Source organism: Balaenoptera ricei, chromosome 13, assembly GCF_028023285.1.
Source record: "Balaenoptera ricei isolate mBalRic1 chromosome 13, mBalRic1.hap2, whole genome shotgun sequence".
NCBI classification, from domain to species: domain Eukaryota; kingdom Metazoa; phylum Chordata; class Mammalia; order Artiodactyla; family Balaenopteridae; genus Balaenoptera; species Balaenoptera ricei.
The window spans coordinates 32,048,551-32,058,251 of record NC_082651.1 but is presented as its reverse complement, the minus strand read 5'-3'; the positions used below and the strand labels follow the sequence as shown (position 1 = coordinate 32,058,251).

Genomic DNA, 9,701 nt, shown 5'->3' with positions numbered 1-9,701 from the left:
ACTTGTTCAACCCCACCTAGTAATAACCTATACTTCCCTTGTTCCTGTTTTCCCATCTGGAAAACAGACAAAAGGCAACCAAACAACGCAAAGGTCTCAACAAATAAGGGATATCCAAAACCAGAGATGGCCAAAACTTCTGTATCCCTCATGAAACCTAGCCCGGTGTTCAATACTTAGGTATCATTAATACATGCGTGTTGACTGAAACAGTTGAAACTCAATTCTTCCACTTCCCAGTTTAGTTTTAGTCCTCATACAAAACCTGATAATCAACTTGGTTAATGCTAGGGATCACAGTGAAAAATAATATCTGAACTGACTTCTGTCAGATGAGTGAGAACTAAGGTTAATTCAGTGTATCTGAAGCATAGAAAGTGAGGGCAAAAGTGGCATAAGATGGGGCTAGAGAAGCAGAGAGGATTCTAGACCACGCAGAGTCTTAAAGGCCAACACTGTTTTCTATTCTCAAAACAATGCTTGTGAGCGATGTTTATGAGCAATGTTCCAACTTGCCTTGAAGGTTTTTTGTGTGAAGAACGGATTGGAAGGAAACAAGATATATGGACACTAGTTAGGACCTAATCGCAACACACAGGCAAGTTCAGTATTAGGGTGTTGAGGGAGAGCTGACAGATTCCAAAGAAATTCAGGAGATGAACTGAAGCGGGCTTAATGGGGTATGAGATGGAGGAAAGGAAGGTCTTAGGGAATTAAAGGGTTTACTGCACACATGAGCAAAGTCTCAAAATTAATCATTTGAACGTACAGAGGTAGATCTCTCAAATGACTCCGGTTAGGAAGCAACGGTACGCCCTTTAGAATTCCTAGAGACAACACAAATCAACTGTTTCGATGGAAAATTCGGCGGGACCGGTGCGTTTTTTCACTCCAACTTAGCTCCAGTTCCTATTACTCACATCTTCTGTGCCAAAACAACACAGCTGGAGGAACTGAAGGGGATTCCGTTTTGGTAATTAAGGAGTGTCCCCAACACTGACAGTCCCATCTTAAAAAGCACTCCCTCTGCATTTTACCCGAGGAGCAATGGCCAGAGCCTCCCTTTGAAAACGATGGGCAGAAATGAGAACATCACACACAGTCCCTTTCAGCTACTGTGAACTGAGCCGCGAGACGACCAATACCCCCTGGCACAGCGCGGACGGGCCAGCGCGCGGGGGCAACAGGGACAGGAGACAGCACAAGAGACGAAGCCCAGGCCCAGGGGCCAAGGCCTATTACCTTTCCGGCATGTGCAAAACATAAAACAGAAGCAATATTGTAACAAATTCATTAAAGACTTAAGAAAAAAACAAAAATCAGATGCTAAAGTGCCTACTCTAACCACTATACTATACTATATTGCTTCTATAAAACAAGCACTAAACCTCAGATACAGAAAAAAACCCTTTTCGTGTCCTCACACCTAGGTCAAAATTACAAAGCGTTAATTCAGGAGACAGAAAGGGAAGGAATAAATCTGAATGAATCTGAGTCAGAACACAGTGCTATAACCTTAGGCAAATTCCACAATACCCATGCCTCAACATGGCAAATTCCACAATACCCATGCCTCAACCTCCCTATCTATAAAGGAGTTAACCACACCAGCGCTAACCATTACTTGCCTCCTGGTAGCTTGTGAGTGTTAATTAATATTTGTAATAAATACACAGATCATCAGTTGAAAGAAACAAGGAAAACTACAGCGTTATTATTATTGCCTTGTTGCTAGAGCTAAACACCACAAATCAACATAAATAACTTATGTACACCAAGAATGTAGGGTTTGAATATGTACTTTGAAAGGCAATCGTATAATTAGTTGTTTCACCTCTAATTGCTTTTCCTTTTTTTTTTTTTTTTTAATTTAAAAAAGCAATACAGGGACTTCCCTGGTGGTTCAGTGGTAAAGAATCCGTCCTGCAATGCAGGGGACGCGGGTTCGATTCCCGGTCGGGGAACTAAGATCCCACATGCCGCGGGGCAACTAAGCCCTCGCACCAAACTACTGAGCTCGCACACCTCAATGAGGTAGCCCACGTGCAGCAAACTACAGAGCCCACGCGCTCTGGAGCCTGCACGCCACAACTACAGAGCCCACGTGCCACAACTAGAGAGAGAAAACCCGCACGCCACAACTAGAGAGAAGCTCTCATGCTGCAACGAAGAGCCCGTGCGCCGCAACGACAATAAAGATCCCACATGCCTTAACGAAGGTCCCGCATGCCGCAACTAAGACCCAATACAGCCAATCAACCAATCAATCAATCAAGTGGGGCGGGGGGAGCAATACAGGAATTTCCCTGGCAGTCCAGCGGTTAAGACTCCAAGCTCCCAATGCAGGGGGCACGGGCTCGATCCCTGATTGGGGAACCAAGATCCCACATGTGGCACAGCGTAGCCGAAAAAAAAACAAAAAAAGCAACACATACCCTACGGCATTTATCCCAGAGAACGCATGTTCGCACAAAAAAAGGTACACAAATGTCCACAGCATCTCTATCAGTAATAGTCAGGAAATGGGAAAAAAACTCAGATGTTCTTCAATGGGCAAGTGATTAAACAAACTGAAGTACAGCCAAACCATGGAATACTACTCAGCAATTAAAAAGAAAGCGGCACTGGGACCTCTCTGGTGTTCCAGCGGTTAAGACTCTGCACTCTCAATGCAGGGGGCCCAGGTTCCATCCCTGGTCAGGGAACTAGATCCCGCATGCTGCAACTAAAGACCCGCACAGCCAAATAAATAAATAAATATTTTTTTAAAAAAAAAAGGAGCACTGTTGATTCATGCAATTTGGATGACTCTCCAGGGAATTACACTGATTGAAAAAGGCCGATCCAAAAGGTTGCATACTGGGAATTCCCTGGCGGTCCAGTGTTTAGCACTCAGCACTTTCACTACCTGGGCTGGGTTCAATCCTTGGTCGGGGAACTAAGATCGCACAACCAGCAGCGCAGCCAAAAAAAAATTTTTTTTACTTAAAAAAAAAAAAAAGGTTACACACTATATGATTTTATTCACATAACATTCTTTTTTTTTAATTAATTAGTTAATTTATTTTATTTTTGGCTGCGTTGGGTCTTCGTTGCTGCGTGTGGGCTTTCTCTAGTTGCGGCGAGCGGGGGCTACTCTTTGTTGCAGTGTGCGGGCTTCTCGCTGCGGTGGCTTCTCTTGTTGCAGAGCACGGGCTCTAGGCACGCGGGCTTCAGTAGTTGTGGCACGTGGGCTCAGTAGTTGTGGCTCCCGGGCTCTAAAGCGCAGGCTCAGTCGTTGTGGCGCATGGGCTTAGTTGCTCCGCGGCATGTGGGATCTTCCCGGACAAGGGATCAAACCCATGTCCCCTGCAATGGCAGGCAGATTCTTAACCGCTGCGCCACCAGGGAAGTCCCACATAACATTCTTGAAATGACAGGTTGCCAGGGACAGATAGGGCCGGGGGAGTGGGAGACGGGCCATCTTCCCCAGGGGGTATTTTCCCTTGATCATCTGCACAAAAACTTTATTGCAACTTTATCCACTGCACTATCAGATCATTATGATTTGGTGGGGAGTGGGGGAGCAGCAGTGGCTATAAAATGGCATCAGGAGAGATCCTGTGGGATGGAAATGTTCTCTATCTTGACTGTGTCAATGGCAATACCCAGGTTGTGACAGTATACTATGATTCTGTAAGATGTTACCATTGGGGAAAACTGGGGAAAGGACACACAGGAGCTATCGCACTATTATTTCTTACAATTGCATGTAAACCTACAATAATCTGTAAACAAAAAGTTTAATCAGAAATGAAGGCAACACATGCCTCTTGTAACAAGTAAAACAATAGTCTGTGGTCAGTCTCTTTCTCTACCCGTCCCATTCCCTCCCTCTTGAGATAACCATGCAAACTCACTGCTCATACAAACAGGCATGCATTTAATACTTTCTGTTTACTGTATCAAAATGGGATCATACATACTACATATTACCCTGCAGCCTACCTTCTTCACCCATCATCCCTATATCATAGAGAGCTTAAAAAAAAAAAATTTTTTTTTAAGTGCCAAGCAGGATGGCAGGTATAGAAAATTTTCTGACTAGGGCAAATCTGACAAATGTTTACCGTGCTAATGTGCCATAGCTCAGCCAGGTGCATTCAGTGAGAGCACAATATGCAAGTAGCATTCTAAAGAGATCTGCAAAAAATGCAAGGTCTTCAGCAGCTCTTCGAGGATCCCATCCCCCTCTCTGCCTCCTCCATGGAACCATCCCATGGAGGTTTAACAGTTTAACTCCATTTGCCCCCTCCTGCTGTTTGTGCTTTTGTTGTATACTTCTGTTCTACATCTCCACAAGACATTATTATTGTCATTTATTTACAAAATAACGTATAAATATAAAGGTGTATGTACCTGGGTATATGTACATGTATATATTAGACACACACACACACTTTAAGTGCTCTTTGTTCTTTCCTGCAGTTGTGTTCTTTTTTTTGGGGGGGGGGGCAAGTTTTTATATTGGTAAAGTTCTGTACTACTAGAAATATAAGATTTGAAAAGAAAAGTGAGACTTGAGGATTATCTGTGGAGCTTATCCTCATTCTCCTGCTGACGCATTATGTGTTTATAATTTGAGAACTGCAGATAAATACAAACTGGTCTTCTCCATACTTGCTCACTAAGGAATTCCTCATTTCTAGGAAACGTCTATTTCAAGGAAAGGAAACAAACAAAAACACCTAGTGCACTAGATGATTAAAAGGTACACATTTTATAGCCTGAGTTCGAGAAAAAAATTACCCAAGAAACGGCCTTTTTCCCTAGGAGCCAGCTTCTACTAGGGGAGTCTAGGGTTCTCTAGGCAAAGAAAAAAAACTTGCCAGTTTAAACAGAGTAACAGAAACGTTCAGCCAATCAAATATACAGAACTCATCACTTGCAGTGAGGAATGAAAGGCCTGTATCAACAGAAAAAATAAATGGCACCGGCAACGTCTGCAACAGAAAACAAACAGGAAATCCTTTAAAAAGCCAAAATTGCAAAGACAGATGAACAGGGTATGAAATTACACGCCGGGCAATGCACCTGTTAAAGGAAAAGAGGCGCACACCAAGTCTGAAGTCTTAAGAATTCGGTGTTTAACACTACTTCTGCATGCTGCCCAGCAGAAAACTCGGGTCCTGGCTTAATCCACAACGCACACTTCATTTAAGGAGGTGAACTGCTTGGTCTGACTCAGTTTCTTATTCTGTAAAATGAATGCAACACAGCTGTCGTGAGTCCCCAAAGAATTCTGCACAAACGCTTTGTAACTCCAAAGTGCTGTGCAAATCAGAGCAGCCCTTCTCTCCTTCACATTCGTTGGACTTAGAATTTCAGAAGTTTAGCTGAAAATATAGACGACTCGGAAGCAAGGGACTGAGAGTGGCCCACACAGGTGGAAAGAAATGCAGAAACTGGAGCACCTCATACAAACCGCAAGAGACCACGTTCACGTGCACACGTTATCAGTAACAGAAAACGCCACCGGTAGCAACTGTAAACCACTGAGAGGACCAGCAACGACATGTGTCCAAATCCAGCCGGCAGCACAGCCTCGTCGGCGGCAATGCCTTAAACACAGCTCCCCGCACTCCGCGGCCTAACGAGATCCACTTTTTCCAAAAAGTTTAGCAACTTGCCAAGTACACTGGCGTAGTTCACCTTTTTTAATTGCTAAACAAACATGCAGGGGAGTTGAGACAATCAAGGGAATGTTCAGCCTTCCTCAAAAATAAGATCCAGGAAATTCACGTTTTGCTTGAACAGTTTCATGTCTAAAACTGATCACAAACCTCTGTTTGATGTTGTTTTCTCGCTGCTGGCCAATGAGCCCGGGAAAGAGAACCAATTCTTTCAAACAGGGAGGGCTCTCTGCACTCTTCAGCTAAACCAGCGAGGCTTTACCACCGTCACGTTTAAAATAATGAGGAAGATGCCTCCATAGAGTTTACCGGGCTGCGCTAATCACGAGGGGCCTCGGGCGCCCAGGGCGGATCCCAGCGCCGGTGGCCGCGGGACCGGACGCCCTCCCCGGGACCCCCCCAGGACCCCCTCCCCGGGACGCGGCCGCGGGACAGGACGCCCCCCAGAACCCCTGCCCGGGACGCAGCTGCGGGACAGGACGCCCCCCAGACCCCTGCCCGGGACGCAGCTGCGGGACAGGACGCCCCCCAGAACCCCTGCCCGGGACGCGGCCGCGGGACACGAAGCTCCCCCCTCCCCAGGAACCCCTCCCCAGAGCGCGGGCCTCGCCGCCGTCTCGCAGCACCCGCCGCGCTCACCGCGGGCCGGGAGCCCCCTCAGGCCGACTGGCCCCCGCCCGCCGCCCGGCCTCCCTCCGGCCCGCGCCGCCCGCCGCGCTCACCGCGTTTTTCTTCTGCACCATCTTGTCCATCTTCTTGGCAATGCGGACCACCTCGTCCTCCATGGCCCTGGCAGGCCTGCCCCGCGCCGGGCCGCGGGGGACGGGAAACGAGAGGAGCTGGCCGGGCGGCAGGTAAGCCCAGGCGTCGGCGAGGGCCCTCACCAGGCGTGACCGAGGCGCTTCTTCACTCACGACGACTGCGACGGCGGGGGCGGCGGCGGCGGCGGCGCTCCTCCCACGCAGGCAGCGCCAATCGAGCTCCCAGCTCGCGGCGGCGACGGCGGCGGCGCTCCTCCCACGCAGGCAGCGCCAATCGAGCTCCCAGCTCGCGGCGGCGACGGCGGCGGCGCTCCTCCCACGCAGGCAGCGCCAATCGAGCTCCCAGCTCGCGGCGGCGACGGCGGCGGCGCTCCTCCCCCGCAGGCAGCGCCAATCGAGCTCCCAGCTCGCGGCGGCGGCGGCGGCGGCGCTCCTCCCCCGCAGGCAGCGCCAATCGAGCTCCCAGCTCGCGGCGGCGGCGGCGGCGGCGCTCCTCCCCCGCAGGCAGCGCCAAACGAGCTCCCAGCTCGCGGCGGCGGCGGCGGCGGCGCTCCTCCCCCGCAGGCAGCGCCAATCCAGCTCGCGGCGGCGGCGGCGCTCCTCCCCCGCAGGCAGTGCCAAGCGAGCTCCCAGCTCGCGGCGGCGACGGCGGCGGCGCTCCTCCCCCGCAGGCAGTGCCAAGCGAGCTCCCAGCTCGCGGCGGCGGCGCCCCTCCCCCGCAGGCAGCGCCAATCGAGCTCCCAGCTCGCGGCGGCGGCGGCGGCGCTCCTCCCCCGCAGGCAGCGCCAATCGAGCTCCCAGCTCGCGGCGGCGGCGGCGGCGGCGCTCCTCCCCCGCAGGCAGCGCCAAACGAGCTCCCAGCTCGCGGCGGCGGCGGCGGCGCTCCTCCCCCGCAGGCAGCGCCAATCCAGCTCGCGGCGGCGGCGGCGGCGCTCCTCCCCCGCAGGCAGTGCCAAGCGAGCTCCCAGCTCGCGGCGGCGGCGCTCCTCCCCCGCAGGCAGCGACAATCGAGCTCCCGGCTCGCGGCGGCGACGGCGGCGCTCCTCCCCCGCAGGGAGCGCCAGTCGAGCTCCCAGCTCGCGGCGGCGGCGGCGGCGCTCCTCCCCCGCAGGGAGCGCCAATCGAGCTCCCAGCTCGCGGCGGCGACGGCGGCGGCGCTCCTCCCCCGCAGGCAGCGACAATCGAGCTCCCAGCTCGCGGCGGCGGCGGCGGCGGCGGCGGCGCTCCTCCCCCGCAGGCAGCGCCAATCGCGCTCCCAGCTCTGTTCTTTTGTTTTTTTTTTTTTTGAATTCTGAGATTTTTCATTTGAAGTACATCTTAAAGCTATTAAATTCACAAATATGCTAATTTAAATACCCAATTCTATTATCTAAAACACACATTGCAAACATACAAATATCTATTCTCTCCACATGTCAGAGCCCATTCATTTCATGGTTTGGAAATGGGGAGAATAGATCCCCTTAAACTGCAAGTCAGCAGGTGTTTCTTTACAGTTAACTTTAGCAAAATTCATACAAAATATTAATGAACAATGAATGATCTTCTTTACTTGTTAACTCACAAGGAAACACCTTCAAAACTGCATTTTGTTAAAGTTTCTGTACTAAAATGTAGAAAAACTGAACTACACAAATATTGAAAAGTTTAAAATTCCTTAATTTTTTATTCCTGGTACCACTACCACAATTTACAGGGCAATATACCTGATGTAATGAAAAGAAAAAGACAAAGCTACAACAGATAAAAGACCTCAGGAATGTACATCTAATTGACCCTCCGTTGCATGAATCAATAGCTGCACTTTTTGCAAACTGTGGCTAGGACAGTCCTGAACAAGAAGGGTTTCCTGTTTAAGCTGCAGTAACTTTTCTGACTATGGATCATCGTTCCTTCTGCGGCAGGTTTTTACAGTTCCTCTAATGCATTTGGGACGACTGTCTCAAAGTAACCTGCAGCTTTCCTGACAACTCCTCGCTCTCTCTCCTGCTAAGAACTGTAGCCCTTTTCTTCTGAGTTTTGAGAACCTTCTGCTACCATATCCACCACTTCCACCACCAGATCCATAACCACCACCATAGGGACTTCCCGAGCTTCTTCCACCAAAACTGCCCCCCTTCATGGGTCCATAATTTGATTGCTGTTGTCCACTATAATTTCCAAAATCATTATAGCTCCCACCACCACCACCGTAGTTACCTCCAAAATTTCCTCCTTCATTGTAAGCATCATATCCTCCACCACCGCCACCATATCCACCATCTTGGTTTCCATATCCTGGTCCACCACCACCATAGCCTCCTCTACTACTGTAACCAGGACCACCACCATCGTTACCACCGTCGCCTCCAAATCCGTTTTATCCACCATCACCTCCTCCATAACTACCTCTGCTGCCACCACCTCCACCACCATAGCCTCCTCTTCCACCAAAGTTTCCACCACGGCCAAAGTTACCTCCACCACCTCCAAAGTTTCCTCCACGACCCATAAAGTTGCCAGATCCACCTCCACGACCTCTCTGTGATCCAGCAGATTGCATTTCTTGTTTAGAAAGGGCCTTTTTCACTTACAATTATGCCCATTAATAGTGTGGTATTTCTGAACAACAATTTTATCAACTGTATCATGATCATCAAAAGTTACAAAAGCAAATCCTCTCTTTTTTCCACTCTGCCTGTCTTCCATAACTCCTATGGTTTCAATCTTGCCATACTTTTCAAAGTAGTCTCTCGAATTACATTCTTCTGTATCTTCTTTAATACCACCAACAAAAATTTTCTTCACTGTTAGATGGGCACCAGGCTTTACAGAATCCTCTCTAGAAACAGCTCTCTTTGGTTCCACTACACGCCCATCAACCTTGTGTGGTCGAGCACACATTGCTGCATCCACCTCTTCAACCCAAGAGTAAGTCACAAAACCAAAGCCCCTGGAACGGTTTGTCTGGGGGTCTCTCATCACCACACAATCTGTAAGTGTGCCCCATTTCTCAAAATGTTCTCTTAAGCTATCGTCTGTAGTTTCAAAGCTCAGACCGCCAATAAACAGTTTTCTCAACTGTTCTGGTTCCTTTGGATCATGGCCCTCCTCCCCCCGGCGGCGGCGGCGGCCGGAGTCGGGCTGGGGGCGACCGGGCGGCGGTTTTACCTCCGTTTTGAGACCGGACTCGCCTCTTCCAACTCGAGTTCAATATGGGACCGAGAGCCCAGCTCTGTTCTATGTTGGGCCATTTTACTTCAGCCCAAAAAAATTTCTTCTAGTATTC

The 9,701-nt window shown here is 49.9% G+C and overlaps 1 pseudogene; it reads right to left on the bottom strand.

Annotated features, from left to right (window-relative positions):
* Nucleotides 1-8,211: 8,211 nt before the first annotated feature.
* Nucleotides 8,212-9,480, bottom strand: LOC132376648 (heterogeneous nuclear ribonucleoprotein A3-like; annotated as a pseudogene).
* Between the last annotated feature and the right edge of the window lie 221 nt (nucleotides 9,481-9,701).